The sequence below is a fragment of the Triticum urartu genome, chromosome 2 (assembly GCF_003073215.2).
Source record: "Triticum urartu cultivar G1812 chromosome 2, Tu2.1, whole genome shotgun sequence".
NCBI lineage: Eukaryota > Viridiplantae > Streptophyta > Magnoliopsida > Poales > Poaceae > Triticum > Triticum urartu.
Genome location: NC_053023.1, coordinates 620,508,623 through 620,533,227, shown reverse-complemented (window position 1 = coordinate 620,533,227; position 24,605 = coordinate 620,508,623). Strand labels below are relative to the sequence as shown.

Sequence of the window (24,605 nt, the reverse complement as noted above, 5' to 3'; positions counted from 1 at the left end):
TATGCAGCGATTTCTGATCTGGGCTGATTTATGCTAAGATTGTTGTGAGCTCCCCAGCTTTGGCATAAATTGCAGTTATTCCATGTTTGCATCTCAAAGGAAAAGATGTTCCATTTACTTTTCTGTATGTTGTTCATGGTAGGATGAACAGATTGCACCTTGTAGGATCAAGTTTGTTCTTGATGGACCGGTGAGCTCTTTTTCATCGATTTGGTTTAACTAAAGCAGTTTCAACCTTGTCGGTTTCCGGTTAATGCATATTAAACTTTCATGTAACTCTCCGACTACTGCCACACATGTAGTTGTACAATTTAATCTTGAGATACATCATACATGTAACTTTTTGTTTCTATTTGTCTCATTCTACAGGTGCCAGTGCTTGACGAAGAACCTAAAGAGGCAAAATGACAAAAGCTGTTCTGTGTCAGGTCTTAATTTTCCGATACAATTAAACTGATAGTGTTTGATACTTCATAATGTACAATATCAAAGCTGATAGTACTTCGATTCTTGTGTAATGCTTTGTGCCGAACTGCTATTTATTTGCTTTGTCATTTTTTTACAGTGAAGGTCTGGTTATTTAGTTGAGTAGTACATTATGAAGTCAACCCCCTCTCCCCTTGCCAAACAACAATTTCATATACAGGGATTGAGGATGAAAGAAAAACTAATCATGCATGTTTCCCCCCCTGGAATATGGCATCTGTACCATCACATTTTTAACGTATTAGACTGCATCAAGAGGAAGTGAACACATCAACTTATTCCTATGCATCAAGCATTTGGTTTCAAATAAAAAGGTGGCCACAAATACGTTGTTCGAACTTACTACATATTTCCTCAATTAGGCAATAGTACACACGCTTCAACTTAAGGGAAATCTGGAGTACAGACTTGGTAACTACAGAATTATGAGGTTCAGGAACTCCTTCCAACTAAAAGATGATAGAACAGGTGATTTTCGAAGAAAAACATTTTTTGAATTAGGACCTGAAGTGAATCATAGCAAGCGAACCTAACTCCTCGGTTGTCTGCTTCCTCTTCTCGGCAGTTCGTGGATATCTTGATGTACAAAACTTGTCCTTGATCTCAGAATCCAAGTCACTACAGCTCACACACACCTTCCTGTCATGCAGAGATATCTCTGCCATATTAACCGCATGTTCCATGACAGACCTAATGTATCGCAGAAGGTTGTCGTCGGGTTGGAAGCCATAGATGGTGAGCTTAACCAGATTCTTGTGCTTGAAATCAGGGGCATATGGCTTCCACTTCATGTCGATCTTTTCACAGAAACCATATTTCTTCCGAAACTCATTGTCTGTCGCCATTATGCACCAATGATCCCATAATGTGATGCACAGCTCTTTTAAGGAGGGTGCAGCTTCAAGAATAAACATTGTCCAAGCTAAATCACAGCCTTCAGGAAGATGGTCCAGATTCACATGCTGTAGTTTGCTGAGCACAGGCGTGAGCAGTTTTGGGCATTCTGGCAGGACCCAAATCTGGGACAGAAAAACAATTTATAAACTCAGTGCAGGTTTCATATAGATCACATTCTCAACTAGCGGAGAAGACCAACTTAAGTTACCATTGTTATTTACATATATAACCATCATATATAGAGCAAGAATGGACAGATATGATTCAAATGACTAATGAGTACCTTTTCACTTCTAAAATCCAGATGAAGATCGCTTATGGAAGAAACATTAGCAAGGAGCTGACTTAACTCAAGGGTCTTTTGCGAACGGACAGCAGTTTTAGTGAGGATGAGCTTCGAAAGCTGTGGTGCAAAACCAAAATATAGGGGATCTTCATAAGAGCACCAATTATTATATCTCACCGTTGGAGTTTTGGTAGACATATCAGCTCAACTCTCTCAAATTTCCCCTGGTCGATCTCGAGCTCAGCAAGTTGAGCATGTTCTACTTGCAGCACAGAATGGATCCCTGAGTCGCATGGCTTAAACGCAAAGACTCCAAGAGCTTGCAAGTGCTGAGGATGTTGGGGATGTCGAATTCACCAAACCTCATATTGCGCAGCCACAGGCGCGTAAGGCCAGCAAATGCATCCGGACAAGCACCGACAAAATCATTGAACTGCTTCCCAAAGTGGAGGAAATCAGCAGGAGAGCAGATCTTATAAGCCTTGTCCGTTGTGACCTCAAACTCGGCTGCGCCAACCTTCTGGGTTGCCATCGCACGCGCGACAGATTTGCCAATGGTGAGAGACTCATGCTGTGTCAAGACGAATTTGATTTTGAGTTTGCTGATGGTGATCTCCGGGCTCCTTGTGCTCAATATGTTATCCGTTACATGAGCCACAGCGCGGTTGGTTCGGAGTACTTCACTTGGTCTGAAAACACGAGCTGAATCATGGTGACCTGGAATGGAACCAGCGCTTAGGAAGAGTTGCGAGAGCAAGGTGGGGAGGCTTCAGCATTTGCTTGGAGAGGAAGCAGGCCCTTAATGCATCGAGTGTGTCCACCCTCTCCAGAATGTTGAGCAAAAGGTCATTTGGGAGCTTGCTAAGTCTGTCCCCGTCTCCATCGTCAGCAGCGTCTTCAATGCGAGTCGCTTTCTGAATTGCATTTAGTTGGAACAACAAATAATCAGCCTTTTGGGGATGAACCTTGTGTGAAGAACAAACATAAGGTACAAAAGAAGAAAAACTTACATTGTGGCTGATCGGACCAACAACTGGCCTTAATGATGTCGGGAGATATGCGCTAATCGGATCGACCTTATTGGATCTGTGACAATGGCGGACGCCTGAGCTGGCCTTATTCGAATACTCCGCTCCTGCTATGTTCATTTGGGCCGGCGCAACAAAGCAGACTAATCGCCGGCGAAAAACAAATCAGGGACGCCAACTTATTCGATAGATGAGCAACCCCTCCTACTCCTCCCACTCCTTTGTTTATTTGGGCCGGCTCTCCTCCAAAAGGGAGGAGATTGTTAGAGGAGAGGGAGGAGTATCTGGTTACAACTTCTCAACACACAAACTCCGAATAATAATTACTCCTTTTGGACTGCGCTTGCCGCACAAACAGCAATCAAACTCCTCCTCTCTTACCCGATTGCACAACGAAATCGACGACTCTTCTCCCGCCTCTGTCTCCAGCGAGATTATTTCGCCCAAAACGCAGCCAGGCATAATAGCCCAGGCAGCGCAGGGTGGTGGCAACGAACGATCGCGGTGGTGGTCGGCGGCGGACGGCAGGGGTTCGGACCGGCGGCGGGGCAGGGGATTGCGGGGTTGTGTTGCTGCAGGGGGTGGCGGAACCTGCGGCCGGGGAGGATGGATCCGATCGCCTAGGGTTCCCCTTATGCTGCACATTCTACCAGTTTGGGCCACTTACCCTCTTTTTCTTTTCTTTTGAGGGGGTTTGGCCCAGTTGCCTGAACCTTATTAGATCTGTGACAATGGCGTTCGGGACATTCTTCTTCGGCCCAGCCACAGAAGAATACATTTTTTTTGGAGGGAACATAAGAATAACATCTGGATCTGGAAAAGAACTACGGGAGGTCTTTTTTTTTAATTTACTACAGGAGCTCTTTTTTTAGCGCTGATATCGGTCACCCGTGTGGAGGCTGAGCGAAGGAAATAAGTTCGGTGCAAGCGATCCCTCCTTCCGAACGAAAACGTTCGGTACGAGCGATCCCTCCGTCCGCACGGATGGGGAACCTCCTAGCCCGAACCAGCTAAGCTTTTTTCGGCTGGGCTACCTGGCCCAACCAATAGCGCCACTAATTATCATTTAAAAACCCTATTTTCTGACAAAAAGAACAAAGAAACCATACGATCTAGAAAATCACCATGCTGAATCAACCTATGGTTGAGTTGGTTAGGTGGACACTGGTATCCCTAACCCATCAGGGTTTAAATTCTGGTGCTCGCATTATTTTAGGATTTATTTTAGGATTTCCGGCGATGCGCTTTCAGTGGGAGGAGACGTTCCCGTCGACGACGAGGCGCCTACGGTGACTTCGTAAATCTCAAGATGATATGCCGGCTCAGTCTCTCGGAGGTGCTCATAGAGGTAGAGTGTGTGTGTGTGCGTTCATAGAGGTGAGTGTATGCGCGTGTATATGAGCGCTTGTGTCTGTACTGATGCTCAAAAAAAATCACCATGTTGTACTCCAAAAACATGAATGAAAACTTTGTAGGTCAAAGGCAAGTCTATAGAAAACTACTTATATCAAGAAAATATGTACACAAAAAAATGGCAAATAAATTGCTCATATTGCAAATGACGATTGTACTGTAAAAACTAAATTTTTCCATGAAGAAAATAAATTGCCATGGTTATGAAAATAAATTTGCCATGGGTGCATGAAAAACTAAAGTAGCCATGGGTACAAAAATCAAAATTGACATGTCTTCAAAAATAAATTTGCCATGTTAGTAGGAAAAACAAAATTTGTCATTGTCAATTAAGAAACTAAATTGTCACGGGACTCACAATAAGTTGCCATGGGTATAAAATTAAATTACCATGTCTTTGAAAACAAATATGTCATGGTCGAGCGGTTGAGTTTGCCATGGCCTAAGAAATTAAGCAAACTCTGATTCATGGCAATATAGAAAAATGTGTGACATGGCAGTTTTTATTTTTTATCTTTAGCCGATGGCAAATTCAGAAAAATTTGTGCCATGGCAACTAAAAAAAAACTTGTTATGAACATAGTTCATTGATATGGTAAAACAATCTCTAAATCATGGCAAAATGATCTAAAAACAATCTCTAAATCTTACGATCTCTAAATATGTAGGTGTTTTGGAAACAAAAAGAAAAATTGCCATGTGCTCATATATGAATTTGTTGTGTGCTCATACATGAATTTGCCGTGCTACGAAACAAAAGCATAAAGAAAGAAAAAATGTTATGAATGTGCCATGTGATCATAAGCGAATTTGTCATGTGAAAAAAAAATGAATTTGCCATGTTATGAAGCCCATAGAAATATTTACCATTATCCATTGCAAACATGTATAAAAATCCTATGAAAAAATCGAGGCAATAATTGCCATGTGTGAAAAACCTAAAAGGAGCGCACAATTTACCATGGATAAAGTCATCGTTGGCTTGATTTTGTGTCACTACAAAAAATAATTGATTAATAATTCTGCTTGAAACATTTTGATAAAAGTGATGGCAACTATATGTGTGCTAAAAATTGCCATGATCCATAAAACAAATTTGCCATGTGCTCATATATGAATTTGCCATGTGCTCATTTATGAATTTGTCATGCTACAAAACAAAAAGCCTAAAGAAGGAAAAATGTTATGAGTGTGCCAAGTGAACATAAGAGAATTTGCCATGTCAACAAAAATGAATTTTCCATGTTATGAAGCCCATAGGAATAATTACCATTATCCATGGCAAACATGTATAAAAATCCTATGCAAAATCAAAGCAATAACTACCATATGTGAAAAAATCTACAGTAGTGCATAATTTGCCATGGCAAAAAATCGTCGTTGGCAATGCATATTAAAAAATGTTGTGGTTTTGTTTACCAAATTTGCCATGCTTTATGAAGAAAATTTGCAATGAAATGTGAAACAATACAAAAAATGATAAAGCATTGCCCTGGAAAATGTACATTCAATTTTGTCATGGTGTTTTTACCAAAAACGCAATCTTGTGTGTAATAAAATTGCCGTGTATGTGAAAATAACACAAACAAATTATCAAGAAAATTGCCATGACAAAATTCATATTCAAAATTTGCCGTGTTTTTTTATCAATTTAACCATGAAAGAAATTTGCCAAGAATGTGAAGTAATAAAAAATTGATCAAATGTTGCCATGGCAAATGCATGTTCCATTTTGCCCTGGTAGTTTCACCAAAATTGCCATCTTTTGCGTAATAAAATTCCCATGTATGTGAAATAACACAAACAAAATGATCAAACAAATTGCCATGGCAAATGCATAGTCAAAATGCCATGGCACATGGAGTAATAATGGCATGGTACATGAAAAAAGGATGCCATGTTCTATGGATTAAATTTGCCACAATAGTAACATTGAAATTGCCATGTTCAATTTGTCATGGTGTTTTTACCAAAAATGCCATCTTGTGCGTAATAAAATTGTCGTGTATGTGAAAATAACACAAAACAAATGATCAAGTAAATTGTCGTTGTATTTATTTGGTAGCATTGAAAAAATGATGAGAGGAAAAATGTAAATGCATTAAGTACCTTATCATATGGCATATCACAACACATGGCAAAATTTCATCGCTCAACATTAGGATATTTGCCATGTAGTTATTGAGTAGCATGGCAAAATGTTGAGTAGGAAAATGTAAATACACATGGGGGAGTTGCCATCTGCTATGAAACCAACAGGGAAAAATTAGGCTTATTGGACATGGGGGAGTTGCCATGTATATATATTTAGTACCATTAAGAATGATGGGTTGTGGTTGGCATGAAGATGGCAAACATGTCAAAAAAATCAGTTTCAGCCGGGGCAATTGATGGGTTATGGAGTTGATGAACTTGCCAAGCATTTGGTACAGTAGCGTCCCAATTCCTTGTTACCTGTTAACATACATGACAAACATGAAACATGGCAAATTTCAGGCTTTTACAGAGAGGGATCTGCCATGTATTTATTCAGAAATATGGAAAAAGAATGATGTGTTGTGGTTTGGGAAACATGGCAAACAAGGCAAGTTCTTACAGTTCCACACATAGGGCTGGTTGCCATCTATTTATTAAGTAGCATGGCAAAATGATGAGAGGACAAATGTAAATGCATTAACTGCCGTATCATATGACATATCAGAACATATGGCAATTTTTAGCGCCGGACAGTAGGATAGTTGCCATGTATTTATTCAGTAGCATGGCAAATTGATAAGAAGTGGAATTATAAATACATTAACATCAGTATGAAATGGCAGATCACACAAAACACATATTTCAGCTACAATTTTTTCGTGAATGTGTATACATATGAAAGATAATGCGTAGAATTAGCCATTTTCACAATAAAATTTACCATGGAAGCAACCATTTCCACACCGGGGCGGGAAACTAAAAACATTCAGTAGGAAAATGGCGAACAAACAGGAAATCAAAAAGGCAGGGTGGGAGTAATTTGCAGAAAATCGCCACTTTGAAGGCTAGGTTTGCAGAAAACACTACGTTATATTCCTTTGCAGAAACCACCACGTCTTGAGTAATTGTTTTACAAAAACCACTGATCGGTGGATCTGCCTCCGTTAAGTGAGATTATGACAGATAGGGCCCGCCAGTCAGGCCGATGTGGCACAAAATTTTCACACTATTACATTGAATCGTTTTGCTCCACATGGCCCCGTTTGTCAGTGCAACACTCCCCTCTTTAGCATTTCATCGAGCAGCTGGCGTGCAGCACACAGGTCGACGGTGCCAAGTCGGGGCTTCTCTGCCTCGGCCGGGGCAGGGCGGGCGGTCGCATCTACCTCACCCAGGGGCGGGATGAGGCCATGATGGCTCGAGCAACAGCAGTAGCACACAAGGCGAGCAGCGGCAGTGAGCAGCATGGGCGGTGAGCAACAGGCAGTGGGCGCAGCGAGTAGTGAGGCGTGGCACTAGCGGGCGCGGCACGGGGTGAACGCAACGACCAGTGAGGCATGTCAGCGCCGGACGCGACGAGCAGCAGCAAGGCGCAGCCCGCGGCGGACACACCGAGCAGTAGTGAGGTGCAGCCCGCGGCAGATGCAACGGGCAACAGTGGCGTGACGCACGGTGGACGTGGTGAGCAGACACGACGAGCAGCAACGAATCTGGACGAATTGGTGCAACGACAGGAGGTTGATGAGCACCAGATTGTTTTTCCTTTTTTTTTTCTTTCGATGATAGGTGGATCCCACAGGGCCACACATGATGATAACGTTAGCCAACGTAGCTGTTACTTAGGCGGTGCCACGTCAGCCTAAGTAGCGGGCCCAATCTGTCATAAACATGCTCAATCGAGCCAAATCTGTCGATTAGTGTTTTTTGCAAAAAGATTGCGCAAGACAAGGTGTTTTTTGTCGAAAAAATGTAACGTAGTGTTTTCTGCAAACCTAGCCTTCAAAGTGGTGGTTTCCTACAATTCACTCCAGGGGGAGGACCTGTGTTTGCGAAGTGACAAGCATACAAGCAGGTAGCAGCTAGGTAGATAGCCGGAGTCGGTCATGCTGACAATGCCGCAGCGGTGACACCCACGAGAAGAGGATGGCGTCGGGAGGAGGCTTCATGCACGATGTAGACGAAATTCGCCGGAGAATGGACTTGCTCGAGCCGCCATCGTGCTTGTACTTCTCCCCGCGCTCGAGGCCGCCCCGTCTTCCTACGCTCGAGGCAGCCGCCATGACCCGCGTCCGAGGCCGGCGCCATTACCTGCGCTCAAGGCCGCCGGAGGTCGTCAGGCGGGCGTCCCCGCTAGGTCGCGCGAGCCACCCCGTCGTCTGTTTGGACGACGACGCAGAGTAGATCGTCAAGCCTCCACGCCCGAGCTCCCTGCGGGAGAGAAGCTCCCGAGCGACGCCCACATCCTCAAAGCCCCCTCTCCCCACTCAATTTTTGCTCGTACCCTCCTGCACGTCACGATCCACGATGGCGAGGTGCCCATGGATGTGACACCCTGGATTTTGGCCCTTTTTTTCTTTTGTTTTTCTTTGGATTTTTTTATTTGAATTGCTTTTCTATGGCTTTGTGGTCCTGAAACCTGGGAAGATAATCTCTTCTCAGGCTCCAAAGTGGCTTGTCATCCTCAAAACCATCCCAAGATCGTGTCATTTCCCATCTTGGATCAATCCCAATATTCTTTTACTTGGGAATATTCCTTTTTCTATTAAAGGAATAGCCCTGTTTGCCCTAGGTTGTGAAGCAACCTATGTTTGTGTCTTTCCTAAAATTCTCAAATAATTCTCATAAATTGTTTGGATCATATATGCCCCAAATATGTCCAAACATTCCTTTCCTAGCCCAAAAAATAATTCATCAATATTCATTCTTTCATTCTGTCCAGTGTGGCTTTTTGTGAAGGAAGTGTCACATATCTTTTCTTGATTGCTCCCAAACTTTTTGGGCATTCTCTATTATCAAAATAATTGCCACATGACAAAATTAAACTTCATTTTCCTAGTGAATCTTCCTCCGCAAATTTCTAAAGTTTATGTCAGATGGAAGCCTCGTTGAAGGAAGTACCAGCTAGGAGTATCCAAATGAGTTGAAATTTGGCAAGCTCCTTCATGTTCCCTAATCATGAATCTTCACCAATGTTCAGCTCCATTAAACTATCTATGTGATCACACCTTCAAATCTTGGTTTCTGGATCAGATTTTCAGAGTGTGAAGCAACTATATTTTATATTGCTTCATTATTGCTGAAAATTTAATAGGACATGCTCCTACCCATATAAAATCTCTCCACCAACTTTGGGATCATTTCATTCATCCATTATTTCTCTAGAATTTTTCTAAAATTCTGTCCAGAGAGGACCACTGTGAAGGAAGTACCATTTTGGTGTATCCAAATGGTATAAAATTTTTACAGTATATTTATATGACCAAATTAATCATCTACACCAAATGCCAGCTTAATCCAATCATCTATATGAGTGCTACTTCATGATCTTGATTCTGGACCAGATTATGCAGTTGTAAAGCAACTATATTAAGTCTTGGTCCAAATCCCTCCAAACTTCACAGGTTTCTTGTCCTTCCTACCCTAAACCTCTGAGACATCTTGTTCTATCACTTATCCATCCCTGTTGATCACTGTTTCATGCAACAGTTGGATACAACAAACTTCAGAGGACCATTCCCATCTAACCACAATGTGTTTCTTCGAGCAATCACCTCAGGTGTAACCTAGCTTGGAGAGACTACACGATGGACATGATTTGGCCAACCAGAGTGCACCACGTGCGCCAGTTCACACGGCGATTGCGTGGCTGACATGCACACCGGCACACTCCGGCAAGTGGACCCCCTGTCCTCCCACATACCTCATCCTCTTGAGCCTTCTTCGTGTCCTGGAGCTCCCTCGTGATCCCTACTTCGTCCTATGCCGCTGCCCCATCCTGTCTCGCCGCCATTGAATCGCATCGAGCTCGCCTGTGTGTAACATCCCAAATTTTCAATTTGGAATGTTATACACTAGATCATCATTGCATATCATATTTATTGCATTTTGGTTGATCCTAGAAATTTCACGCAACTCAAGGACCCTCGGAGAGAGTTGGGGATTTCGTTATTTTCATATTTGAGTTGTCTCAAATTTTGAAAATAGGATCATTTGATTTTATTTATTTTATCTTCAATTATTTCTATTATAAAAATTATGAGAGAGGGAATAAAATGACTTTACAAAAATAAAGAAATATTGGGGATTTAATAAAAAATCAAATAAGATTTTATTTGGTTTTATTTGCTATTTTATTTGAATTTAGGAAAAATGCGCATTTTTCAAAATTGCATTTAGGCCCCAAATAAATGTTCATCCTGTGCGGCTTGATTTTAGAAGCCGGGAAAAATTTATTTTGGGATATTTGGAGTCCGTTTTGTATTCCTTTAGTTTTTTCCGAGCGTAATTATTAAAAAAAAAGAGTCCGAACCGACCTTGGGCCGTAAACGGCCAGGACTCCGCCTGGCCGGGCCTTTTTATAGCGCCCCGAGGCCCGAGGTCAGTCCCAAGCCGCCCCGCCCCCGAAACCCTAGGCCGCGCCGCCGCCCCGCCGCCGCCGGACTGCCGTCGCCGTTCGCCGAAGTCGCCGGAGGTAGACCTCGCGCCGCCGGTTTTTTTAGAAAACCGATCAGTTTTCCGTCGGTTTTGTTGGTTTTTTTAGTTTTGGTTTTTTTAAATAGATCGGTTTTTATGGTTTATTTAATTAGCGAGCGTTCGTCCATTCGTTCATTTTAATGAACGTTCGTCGTTTTTCTTTTTCTTGGATTAAATCCGCGGTTTTTCTTATTGCGGTTTCTGATCCGATTTTCGTTTTAGTCTAACTTTTCGCTTGTTTATCGGAATCAGGCGATTCAAGCGCCTGGAGTTTCATCTCGAAACCCTCTTTCCGTTTAACCAACTCAAACAAGTTTTTGCCACTGTAGAAATTGCGTTAGATCCAGAATAGTAAACGAAGCCTGTTTCTTTTGCCGTTTGTCTTTCGTTGCTTCGTTCGATTTGATTTTTTTTCAACCGGAGTTCTTAAGTTGAACTTTCTGGTTAGATCTCTTATTTGAGTTTTACCTGTGCATTAGTTGAGTACTTATTGTATGCTTGTTTGTTTGCGATAGAATACCCAGAGTGCGCCGCTTGCTACTTCGAATCGCTAGGTTTTCCGGATCATCAGCAAGGCAAGTAACACTTTGATCATGCTTTTCCCTCTACCCAGTTTTATTGCATTAGATCAATCCTCACCCATTGCATGATTAGGATCTAATTAAATTGTGGGTTTGGGAAGTAGTTGAGGTAGTACCTATTACCTGTTATTATCAAACCTTTGTGAGTTACTTCTATGTTTGCTTATTATGCCATGCTATGCTAGTAGACGTGGATTGGGTGAGTGTATCCATGACAGATGTGAGATTGTTAATTAATGGTTTATTTAAGGTGGCAACTTAAACACACATTTGGGTGGATTGAGGCACCTGGGTATTCCAGCGATTGCTTGTTTTTCTTTTGGACCGCCACCCAGGCTCAAAGGGATCATGAGATTATTCATGCTAGAAACTTCCGTGTGCAGCCACAAGCTATTATAGGCTCTAGCATAGTTGATTAAGTTGTGTGAACTCTTACAGTGGTAGACTAGCAGATGTAGGGGAAAGTAGGTGTAACGGTCTACCCGATCGTAAGGTGCTAGCGCTTCTGAAAGACTATGTCTCGGTCATCCGTCTTCTCAAACACCATGTAGTGCGAGAAACCAAACGGAGGAGATCGAGTCTTGTGGGAAAAAGTGCGCAAACCTCTGCAGAGTGTATAAACTAATCATGATTAGCCGTGTCCCCGGTTATGGACATCTTGAGTATCTAGTGCCTGGATTATCATGTGAATCTCAACATGTTACTCTAAAATTAATTTTGTTGGGTTTTGTTTAATGATGATGCTTAATTGGGATTGAGAATGTTGTCAACCATTCTCAATGTTTAACAACTACCATAATAGTTAAATAAAATTTATTCCTTTGTAGTAGGGAAAAATTGGTTTTACGCAAAACTGTAACCATAGAGCTTTCCACCAGCCAAATATGCATATAGAATAGCCTATTTCATTCCATTACTCTCTATGTGTTATTTTGCCAGCATATTCCATGTGCTGACCCATTTCGGGCTGCAACGTTAATTGAGGGAGTCCTGGATTAGGGGTTGTCCGGATAGCCGGACTATACCTTCGGCCGGACTCCTGGACTATGAAGATACAAGATTGAAGACTTCGTCCCGTGTTCGGAAGGGACTTTCCTTGGCGTGGAAGGCAAGCTTGGCGATACGGATATGTAGATCTCCTACCATTGTAACCGACTCTGTGTAACCCTAGCCCTCTCCGGTGTCTATATAAACCGGAGGGTTTTAGTCCGTAGGACGAACAAACAATCATACCATAGGCTAGCTTCTAGGGTTTAGCCTCCTTGATCTCGTGGTAGATCTACTCTTGTACTACCCATATCATCAATATTAATCAAGCAGGAGTAGGGTTTTACCTCCATTGAGAGGGCCCGAACCTGGGTAAAAACATCGTGTCCCTTGTCTCCTGTTACCATCCGCCTAGATGCACAGTTCGGTACCGCCTACCCGAGATCCGCCGGTTTTGACACTGACATTGGTGCTTTCATTGAGAGTTCCTCTGTGTCGTCACTTTTAGGCCCGATGGCTTCTCCGATCATCAACAGCGATGCGATCCAGGGTGAGACCTTTCTCCCCGGACAGATCTTCGTGTTCGGCGGCTTTGCACTGCGGGCCAATTCTCTTGGCCATCTAGAGCAGATCGAAAGCTACGCCCCTGGCCATCAGGTCAGATTTGGAAGTTTGAGCTACACGGCCGACCTCCGCGGAGACTTGATCTTCAACGGATTCGAGCCGCAGCCGAGCGTGCCACATTGTCACGATGGGCATGATCTAGCTCTGCCGCCGAACAGTGCCCTGGAGGCCGCACCCGCATCAGCTCCGACCCTTAATTCGGAGCCAACTGCGCCAATTGAGGATGGGTGGTTGGACACCACCTCGGGGGCTGTAATCTCTATGGCGATCGAGCTGAACACCAGCCCTATTCTCTGCGAAGCCCGTGACTCCAAGGAGCCGGACTCCTCTCCAGACTCTGAGCCCTCCGCGCCCCTACCGATCGAACCCGATTGGGCGCTGATCATGGAGTTCACCGCCGCGGACATCTTTCAGCACTCGCCCTTCGGCGATATTCTGAATTCACTAAAGTCTCTCTCTTTATCAGGAGAGCCCTGGCCGGACTATGGTCAGCAAGGTTGGGATGCGGATGATAAAAAAATTCAAAGCCCACCCACCACCCACTTCGTAGCCACTGTCGATGATTTAACCGACATGCTCGACTTCGACTCCGAAGACATCGACGGTATGGACGCCGATGCAGGAGATGATCAAGAACCAGCGCCTATAGGGCACTGGAAAGCCACTTCGTCGTATGATATATACATGGTGGACACCCCAAAAGAAGGCAATGGCGATGGAACAGAGGAGGATGACCCCTCCAAGAAGCAGCCTAAGCGTCGGCGTCAGCGGCGCCGCTCTAAATCCCGCCAAAGCAAAAACGGTGATTTCGGCACGGGAGATAATAACACCCCAGACAGTGCCGAAGACAACCACCTCCAGCAAGATTCAGCACAGGAGGATGGAGAAGCCAGCCCTCATGAGAGAGCGGTAGACAGAGAGGTCGAGGACGATAATTATATGCCTCCCTCCGAAGACGAGGCAAGCCTCGACGACGACGAATTTGTCGTGCCGGAGGATCCCGTCGAACAAGAGCGTTTCAAACACAGGCTTATGGCCACGGCGAGCAGCCTCAAGAAAAAACAGCAACAGCTTAGAGCTGATCAAGATTTGCTATCCGACAGATGGACTAAAGTCCTTGCGGCCGAAGAGTATGAACTCGAACGACCCTCCAAGAGCTACCCAAAGTGCAGGTTGCTACCCCGATTAGAGGAGGAAGCACCTAAACCTACATCACTAGGCATGATGCGGCCGACCGGCTACCCCGTGGCCGTGATAGAGAGGCCTCTCGGCCCTCCACTCAAGTCGCACCCCGGCGCCGCTCAAAAAATACCAAGGCACGGGAAAATGCGTCGGAACTATGAGATATATTGGAGGACAAGGCAAGGCAAACAAGATCGATCTACGGATCGCGTGGGTGCCCCACGGCATGAGACGGTAATTGTCACTCCGGATACAGTAAATCCGGCCGGGCTGAACACAGTAGACAAAGCTCGTTTGAGCTGCGTCGTGATATAGCCCAATACAGAGGCGCCACACACCCACTATGCTTCACAGATGAAGTAATGGATCATCAAATCCCCGAGGGTTTCAAACCCGTGAACATCGAATCATACGATGGCATAACAGATCCTGCGGTATGGATCGAGGACTATCTCCTTCATATCCACATGGCCCGCGGTGATGACCTACACGCCATCAAATACCTCCCACTCAAGCTTAAAGGACCAGCTCGGCATTGGCTTAATAGCTTGCTAGCAAAATCAATTGGTTGTTGGGAGGACTTGGAAACCGCATTCCTCGACAATTTCCAGGGCACTTATGTGCGACCACCAGACGCCAATGACCTTAGCCACATAATTCAGCAGCCAGAGGAATCGGCCAGACAATTCTGGACACGGTTCCTAACCAAGAAAAATCAAATCGTCGACTGTCCGAACGCAGAGGCCCTAGCAGCCTTCAAGCATAACATCCGCGACGAGTGTCTTGCACGGCACCTAGGACAGGAAAAGCCGAAATCAATGGCAGCCCTCACCACACTTATGACCCGCTTTTGCGCGGGAGAAGACAACTGAATAGCTCGCAGCAATAACATGACTAAGAGCCCTCGTAATTCGGATACCAAGGACAGAAGTGGTAGGTCGCGTCGCAACAAGCAAAAGTGCCGCATTAACGGCGACAATATTGAGGATACGGCAGTTAATGCCGGATTCAGAGGCTCTAAACCCGGCCAGCGGAAAAATCCATTCAAAAGAAATACTTCGGGCCCGTCCAGTTTGGACGGAATACTCGACCGCTCATGCCAGATACATGGCACCCCCGAAAAACCAGCCAATCACACCAACAGGGATTGTTGGGTGTTCAAGCAGGCAGGCAAGTTAAATGCTGAAAGCAGAGACAAGGGGCTGCATAGCGATGACGAGGAGGAGCCCCGGCCGCCGAACAACAGTGGACAGAAAGGTTTTCCCCCATAAGTGCGGACGATGAACATGATATACGCAACCCACGTCCCCAAGAGGGAGCGGAAGCATGCGCTAAGGGACGTATACGCGATGGAGCCAGTCGCCCCAAAGTTCAACCCATGGTCTTCCTTCCCGATCACTTTTGATCGAAGGGACCACCCCACTAGCATCCGTCATGGCGGATTCGCCACATTGGTTCTAGACCCAATTATTGACGGATTTCACCTCACTAGAGTCCTTATGGACGGTGGCAGCAGCCTGAACCTGCTTTACCAGGATACAGTGCGGAAAATGGGCATCGATCCCTCGAGGATTAAACCCACTAAAACGACCTTTAAAGGCGTCATACCAGGTGTAGAGGCCAACTGTACAGGCGCAGTTACACTTGAAGTGATCTCCGGATAATTTCCAAAGCGAGGAGTTAATCTTCGACATAGTCCTGTTCCGCAGTGGCTATCACACACTGCTCGGCGAACCGCATTTGCCAAGTTCAATGCGGTGCCGCACTACGCATACCTCAAGCTCAAGATGCCAGGCCCTCGAGGAGTCATCACGGTCAATGGAAACACCAAACGCTCTCTCCGAACGAAGGAGCATACGGCGGCTATCGTAGCGGAAGTACGAAGCAGCCTCTCAAGGAAATTCTCCAGTCCGGCCATTAAACGTCTGGACACCGTCAAGCGCGCCCGGAGTAACCTACAACAAGACCGCCGGGCACGTTCCGAGCAAGCGTAGCAATGCGGCCCCAACCCCAGCCCTCGCGAACTTGCGAAACCAGTGTTGCGCGTACATAACTACGCTCTGGAAATACCATGGGCTAAGGGGGAGGGGCACCATCACGGCACGCCCGAAACACGGCTTAAACCGCACTAGGGGCTGCCGACTTCTTCATTTTCTCTTACTTTCAGGACTCCACTCTTCGGAAGGCCTGTCCGGCAGTACAATTGCCGCACAAACGATACAACAACCAGGGGAGCAGAAAGCTACGCCGCACTATGGAACTCTAAGGTGGTCTCTATAACGAGCAGTATACCTGTTTCACATACCAGTCCGCAGCCCGCCCCTGGAAAGGACATGTTAAATAGTCCCATCTTTTGCTTGTTGCACTATTTGTATCGTTCTGCTTTGATCGCAGCTTTTTTAAATAAACAATGCATAGCTTCCGTCTATTATTGCATTACTCTTTTTTACGAATATATGTTCATTAATGACATGTTGCACCCGTACACTTTGGTACGGCCAATACGCCAGGGCTTAAGTACCCCACAATACAGTGTGAGAAGTCCGAACACTTTCACAAGTGCGGCACCCTGAACTTATAACATTATATGCATCGGCTCCGAATCATGTCTTGGGTCAATAGTTGGGTTTGCCCGGCTCCTATGTTTTGGTACCTTACGTTCCGTTATATCGGCTAAGGTAGCACTAGGAGAACTACTGCGATTGTGCCCCAGTTGAGCTGGGCTAAGCACCTCAGTAGAGAAAGCTAAAACTGATCGTCATGATGAGGCGAGAGCTGGTCGCTGTTCGAGAGGTTTTCGAGTCCCTAAAGACTTATGCCGCTTAGAGCGAGGAGTCGGCTTTGTCCGGCCTAGGCGTGGATAGCGCCCCGAACTCGGTCTTCCGAACACTAGGGGCTTCGCTGAAATTTAAAATTATAGAATTCTATGGCTAAGTGAGAGTGTTCAAGCATTATAGTCCGATTGCCTTGTTCGTTGTGTTGAGCGCCTCCCTCGAAGGACCCAAGAATGGGAAAAAGAGCGCTCATGTTTATCCCGAACACCCCAGCACTCGTGGCATGGGGGCAGAAGCCGACGACTCGCCATCTCTCAAATTTGATAAACGGCCGCACAAAAGGTAATATTTTAAATTCAAAAGCGTTGCTTAGTGCATATGAACAAGTTTTCAGTGTACAGGATCACAAATGTGAGTTTACTCAAAAATTACATCTTTGGAGCATTCATCCACTATAAGGCGGGCACCCTTCAGGACGCCCTCATAATACGCTTCCGGGACGCGATGCTCCTTGCCCGGCGGCGGCCCGTCCTTCACCAGCTTCTCCGCATCCATCTTGCCCCAGTGCACTTTAGCGCGGGCAAGCGCCCTACGGGCACCTTCGATGCAGACGGAGCGCTTGATTACTTCAAGCCATGGACATGCATCCACCAGCCGCCTCACCAGCCTGAAGTAGCTACCAGGCAGAGCCTCTCCAGGCCAAAGCCGAACTATGAGGCCCTTTATGGCCTGTTCGGCCACCTTGTGGAGCTCGACCATTTGCTTCAGCTGGTCGCTCAAAGGCACCAGGTGTCTGGCCTCAGCATACTGAGACCAGAACACCTTCTCCCTCGAGCTCCCCTCTTTGGCTCGATAGTAGGCGGCGGCATCAGACGCACTGCAGGGCAAATCTGCGAATGCTCCAGGAGAGCTCCGGACCCGGGTAAGTAACTAGTAATTCACTTTCACGTGCTTGCTTTGCATAATGAATGCCTTACCCGCCGCTATCTTCTTCATCGCTTCAATTTCTTGGAGGGCTTTCTGGGCTTCGGCCTTGGCAGACTTCGCGCTTTCGAGGGCTGCCGCAAGCTCGGACGCTTGCATCTTTGAGTCAAGCTCCAAACTCTCGTGTTTTTTCACGAGAGCCTGGAGCTCTTTCTGCACCTCCTCCACCCGTGCCTCCTGCTTCTCTCTCTCTGTGCGCTCCGCGGCCGCTTTGTTTTTGGCCTCAGACAACGCTTTCTTAAGGGTTGCCACCTTGGTCGTGGCCCCCATAATAGCACGTTGATCCTGTCATTTTTTGCAACCACATCTTCTCTATATACTTGCGCAAGGTATTACTTACCTTCCTTCTCCTCAAGTTGCCTCTTGGCATGGCTGAGCTCGTTCTCGGACCGCGTGAGGTTTTGCTTCAGCGTATCCACCTCCGCAGTCAGTGCGGCGGAGGCCAGCAGCAAAGCCTGCATACGCATATTGACTTGATTATGTTAGACTCCTGCGAATGTTATTAGATCCTCTATTCGGCTTTTCTTTCAGAACACCGCACAAAGCATCAGAGGCTACTGTCTATGCGGTAATATTTTTACATATTCTTTAGTTACCTCAAATCCTGTTAGAAGGCTGGCACATGCTTCAGTCAGTCCGCTCTTGGCGGACTGAACCTTCTGGATCACCGCACTCATAATAGTGCGATGCTCCTCGTCAATGGAGGCGTCGTTAAGCACCTCCAGCAAATTGTCCGGTGCCTCCGGTTGGACGGAGGTCACCGGCTCGGAAGGCTTGCTCCTCTTGGAAGGAGGCTGCCTACCGGAGTCCGGAACCGTTGAAGGTTCCGGCGCGGTGTCCGGCTCAAGGCCGGACTCGGAGCCCTTGGGGGTTTTATCCCCTTTGCGCCTAGAGTCCGGGAGGTCGCCTTGCGGCGCCTCCGGGACCACCTCCTCCTGGCTTGGAACCTGTTGGGACAGCACCTCGGCGTCGTCCGTAGGGTGGGGGGAGGTAGCGGGCGGAAGTGAATTCACGTCCGACGAATCCAGGGAGCCGCTCGACGACTCGTCGAGCCTGGCCTTGGGCGGACTGCATAGTCATATTCGGCATAAGGAGGAGCTGTGCAAGAAAGGAACACTATGAATTGCTCTGGTGTCCGAATAATTACGATCTCGCTAGGGGCTTGGCCCTGTGCGGCCACTCCTCTTCGCCGTCGTCGGCGTTGCTGGAGTAGTCCGGAGGAAGGGTCTTCCCCTTCTTGGACCCTTCGTCCTCCCCAGTTGGGGCGGCCTTCCTTTTCTTCCCTCCCCCCCGCTGGAGGGGGAGAGGTCTCTTCTTCCTCCTCCTCGTCTTCACGGGAGGAGTGCGTCTTGGAGTCGTCGGATGATGAATCCGACACCTCCAGGCGCCGGGCGCTCTTTCGAGTCCCCGTGGCCGTCTTCTTGGCCTTCTTCTCCGGCACCACATAGGGTGTCGGAACCAGCAGCTTCACCAAGCGAGCGTCCGCTGGGCCTTCGGGCAAAGGAGCCGGACAGTTGATCTGTCCGGACGTCTCCTGCCAATCCTGTCAAAGGTAAGGGAGCTTAGATCCCGCATGGAGTCAAACTATGAAAAAATAATACCCTGTAAAAGGTGAAAACAGCTTACCGCACTAGAGTGACGCTGCGTGCTGAATCCGCGATCCTCGGTAGCGGATGCGGGGGCCTCGACGCCCTTGAAAAGCACCTTCCAGGCATCTTCGTACGTCGTGTTGAAGAGCCTGCTCAGAGTTCGGTGCTGCGCCGGGTCGAACTCCCACAGGTTGAAAGCCCGTTGTTGACACGGGAGGATCCGGCGGATGAGCATAACCTAGACTACGTTGACAAGTTTGAGCTTCTTGTCCACCAGGGTTTGGACGCATGTTTGGAGTCCGGTCAGCTCTCCTTTTTACCCCACAACAGGCCCGTCTCTTTCCAGGAGGTGAGCCGCGTAGGGGGTCCGGATCGGAACTCGGGGGCTGCGACCCATTCAGGGTCGCGCGGCTCGGTGATGTAAAACCACCCCGATTGCCACCCCTTTAGGGTCTCCACGAAGGAGCCCTCGAGCCATAGGACGTTGGGCATCTTGCCCACCATGGCGCCTCCGCATTCCGCCTGGTTGCCGCGCACCACCTTTGGCTTGACATTGAAAGTCTTGAGCCATAGGCCGAAATGGGGACGGATGCAGAGGAAAGCCTCGCACACGACGATAAACGCAGAGATGTTGAGGACGAAGTTCGGGGCCAGATCGTGGAAATCCAGGCCATAGTAGAACATGAGCCCCCGGACAAATGGGTGGAGAGGGAAACCCAGTCCACGCAGGAAATGGGGGAGGAACACCACCCTCTCATGGGGCCCAGGGGTGGGGATGAGCTGCCCCTCTTCGGGAAGCCGGTGCGCAATGTCGTTAGACAAGTATCCGGCCTTCCTCAGTTTTTTGATGTGTCCCTCCATGACGGAGGAGACCATCCACTTGCCTCCTGCTCCGGACATGGATGGAGAAGGTTGAGGTGGGGTGTGCGGACTTGGGCACTGGAGCTTGAGTGCGCGGAAATGGATAGGCAAAGGAGGAAGAAGGCGTGGATGAAAAGGTGGATCCTTATCCCCTGATATGGGCGGACGCGACTATGCGTCCCCACCAGCCTGGTAAAACTCGCTTATCTCCCAAGCGCCGTAATCAATGACGCGGTTGGGTTACCCACGCCCGTATTGATGAGAATCCCGGAATAAGGGGACACGATCTCTGCTTTGACAAGACGTGCCAAGGAAACCGCCTCGCTAAATGCGCTGAGGTGGGACAGTAAAATGATTCAAATAAAGACTTGGCCGTGGTGTGATGTCACGCTACGGAATACGTTAGCAGATTAGATTTGTGTAAATATTATTTTCTCTATGGCAATATGTGGAAACTTATTTTGCAGAGCCGGACACTACCTTTGTGTTCAAAATCTTCTATGAAGTACTTGGAGGAGGAACCCGCCTTGCAATGCCGAAGACAATCTGCGCGCCGGACTCGTCGTCATTGAAGCCTGGTTCAGGGGCTACTGAGGGAGTCCTGGATTAGGGGGTGTCCGGATAGCCGGACTATACCTTCGGCCGGACTCCTGGACTATGAAGATACAAGATTGAAGACTTCGTCCCGTGTCAGAAGGGACTTTCCTTGGCGTGGAAGGCAAGCTTGGCGATATGGATATGCAGATCTCCTACCATTGTAATCGACTCTGTGTAACCCTAGCCCTCTCCGGTGTCTATATAAACCGGAGGGTTTTAGTCCGTAGGACAAACAAACAATCATACCATAGGCTAGCTTCTAGGGTTTAGCCTCCTTGATCTCGTGGTAGATCTACTCTTGTACTACCCATATCATCAATATTAATCAAGCAGGAGTAGGGTTTTACCTCCACCGAGAGGGCCCGAACCTGGGTAAAAACACCGTGTCCCTTGTCTCCTGTTACCATCCGCCTAGACGCACAGTTCGGGACCCCCTACCCGAGATCCGCCAGTTTTGACACCGACATTAATGTTGCAGACTTTTCAGATGATGATTAAGGTGTTTTTAGGTCGTGGTTCTATACTCAGTGATGCCGTTGGAGTTGATGGACTCACTTATCTTCCAAGCCTTCTGCTGTTATCGTTATTAGATGGCCTTAAGCCATAATTATTGTAATAAGTTCTCTTTTGAGACACTCGATGTAATAAGTGTGTGGTTGCTACTCTGTTATAAATCCTTCAAGTACTGTGTGGTGTCAGCATTACTGATCCAGGGATGACACCTAAGCACAGAGATTGGACCGTTTGAGGTCTAGTCGCTACAAGATGGTATCAGAGCACACGCTGACTGTAGGACACGACCACTAAGCTAAAGACCTAGATCACTACTCACTCTCTTCTCCTTCTGACTTCTCATCTTTTCTACTCTTTTAGGATGGCGGATGCAAGGAACAAGTTGACGCAACCGGATGAAGATACACCCTTTGGACGTCACTTGAAGGAAGTCACTAGATACCTGAACATAGGAGTACCAAGCTTCACCGGAACCTACAACGCCACTTTACCTGAAGAAGAGCGCTGGATGAATCAAGTTCAAGTTCCAGGAAGGACGTTCATGCCAGTCACTGAGCCCATAGAGTTTTCTTTTGATGCACCAACTTGGAGTCTAGGAAAGAGTATGGCAGCTCACATCGCCATGGGACGCATTGGAGAAGTCTACCGCAATGATCTCAAGGATACTATCTACCAGATTTGTGGGCGCCGAGATGAGCACTGGGAGATGATTAGCACCAGAAAGGATAGATCAGTTGCAGCTTTTATCCAGGAGTTAAACCAGCACATTCGACGTCAGGAGAACCAGATGTGCGCCGACATGATAGATCTGAAGAAGGCGAGGACAAGAATCAAGGAACTGGAGGAAGAACTCAAGGCTACACGTGAAGATTATGAAGAGGAAATCGAAGTATTAGTGGAGAAGAATGACGATCTGATCAAGAAGATCGGAATATTTATGGGAGGCCCTACACCAGTAGAAGAAGACGAAGAACCCAAGGAGATTCGCCCGGAAGACTACATCATCATTGACGACACCGACTCGGATCCAAACGATAGCGATGATGACTATGTTGATGAAGCTAGAGCAGATATAATGGAGTCTACAACCGAAGAATACTTCTAGTAGACCACCTCATCAGTAGTAGTCCACCATGTAAATATAGTAGTCCGATCACTTTTGTGATAGTTAGATCGATTGTATGCCCTTGTTTGATTGACTGAATGAAGTGAATTGTTTGCTTTTGCCTCATGTGCATATGGGTAGTGTTTTCCCTTTAGACCCCCTCTATTCTTAAATCTCATCTTTTCTAAACCCTCAGATGCCTCCGAGATGTGACCCCGGATTTACCTTTCCACCAGAGCTCACCTAGTTGATCCAGCAGCAGAACACATTGATGCAGTTGTTAGTCCAGAATCAGAATCAGGGGAACAACAACAACAACCCACCACCACCACCACCACCTATCGATCACTTAGCCCGTTTTCTTAGGCTGAATCCGCCGGTGTTTTCCAGTAGCACCGAGCCGATAGTAGCAGATGATTGGCTCCGCAAGACAACTAGAGAGTTGACCACAGCAGGATGCACGGATGCAGAAAAGGTGAAGTTTGCCGCACATCAGCTTGAAGGACCCGCAGCATCATGGTGGGAGAATTTCACAGCCACTTTCCCTGTCGACACTGTCATGTGGGACCAGTTTCAGCAGGCTTTTCGAACTGCCCATGTTTTAGCAGGAGCTATGGCCATGAAGAAGCGAGAGTTTCGCAACTTGCGCCAAGGAGGACGGACAGTTGGCTAGTATGTGGAGGACTTTAGTAAATTAACACGTTATGCCCCAGATGACGTCGCTACGGATGCAGCTAACCAGGAGAAGTTTCTGGAAGGACTGAATGATGAGTTGAGCATGCAGTTGATGGTAGCAACCTTCAACAATTACCAGGAGTTGGTAGATCGTGCTCTCATGATTGAAGGGAAGCAGCAGCAGATTGAGAATCGCAAGAGGAAGTATGGACAAGGGAAGCACAATTCAGGAGCTCAGCAGAAGCCATGTTTTACCCCTAGACTGGGAGGACATTTTCAGCATACCCATGGAGGAGGTAGCTCGCACAATCACAATGGCACCAAGAATGGTAATGGGAATGGAGGAAGCAACGGCCAGAACCACACCAACCCATCGATCCCAGCCAAGAGAGACCTGAGCCAAGTCACTTGTTTTAAGTGCCAGAAGACCGGACATTATGCGAATGAATGTCCTGAATCACAGAATGGTAATGGCAATAGAAGCTCTAGGAAGAATCCGAACCCTTTCAACAGGGGACAGGTGAATCACGTTAACGTGGAGGAGGTTGAAGAGCAGCTGGATGCAGTAATCGGTAAGTTTTTGGTTAAGTCATTTACTGCACTCATTCTTTTCGATACTGGTGCATCGCATTCATACATATCAAGGGGATTTGTGGATAAGTATAACCTGCCCACCAAAGTTCTTAGAACACCTATGTTAGTAAGCTCACCAGGAGCGGAGTATATGGCTAGCCAAGGATGTTTTCAAGTGCCATTAAGTATAGGTAGGCATGTGTTCCCCTCGGATTTGATAATATTGGAATCACAAGGTTTGGATGTAATTCTGGGTATGGATTGGTTGTCGATGTATGGAGGAAACATCGATTGCGCCAGTAAGTCGATCTCGCTTACCACCCTAGAAGGGAGAAGGATCAAGTATGTATCGCGGCATGTGCCGAAGAGGACACAAGTAAATTGTTTAACATGAGTTGTGCAGGAGGAAGTACCAGTAGTGAAGGATTTCCTCGATGTATTTCCAGAAGAATTGCCAGTCATGCCACCGGATAGAGATATTGAGTTTTTGATTGAGCTTTTGCCAGGCACAGGGCCAATATCAAAGAGACCATATAGGATGCCCGCAAAGGATTTGGTGGAGATTAAGAAGCAAATTAAGGAGTTACTGGATAAAGGATATATTCGCCCAAGTTCATCGCCTTGGGGATCGCCAGTACTTCTAGTGGAGAAGAAGGATGGATCGTTAAGGATGGTTGTTGATTATCGATGATTGAATGAAGTAACCATCAACAACAAGTACCCACTACCGATGATCAATGATCTGTTTGATCGATTGCAAGGAGCTAAGGTATTTTCCAAG

General features: G+C 46.8%; 1 pseudogene; it reads right to left on the bottom strand.

Annotated features, from left to right (window-relative positions):
* Positions 1-744: 744 nt before the first annotated feature.
* The window catches only part of LOC125537539, a 29,091-nt pseudogene continuing 5,230 nt past the window's right edge, over positions 745-24,605 (bottom strand).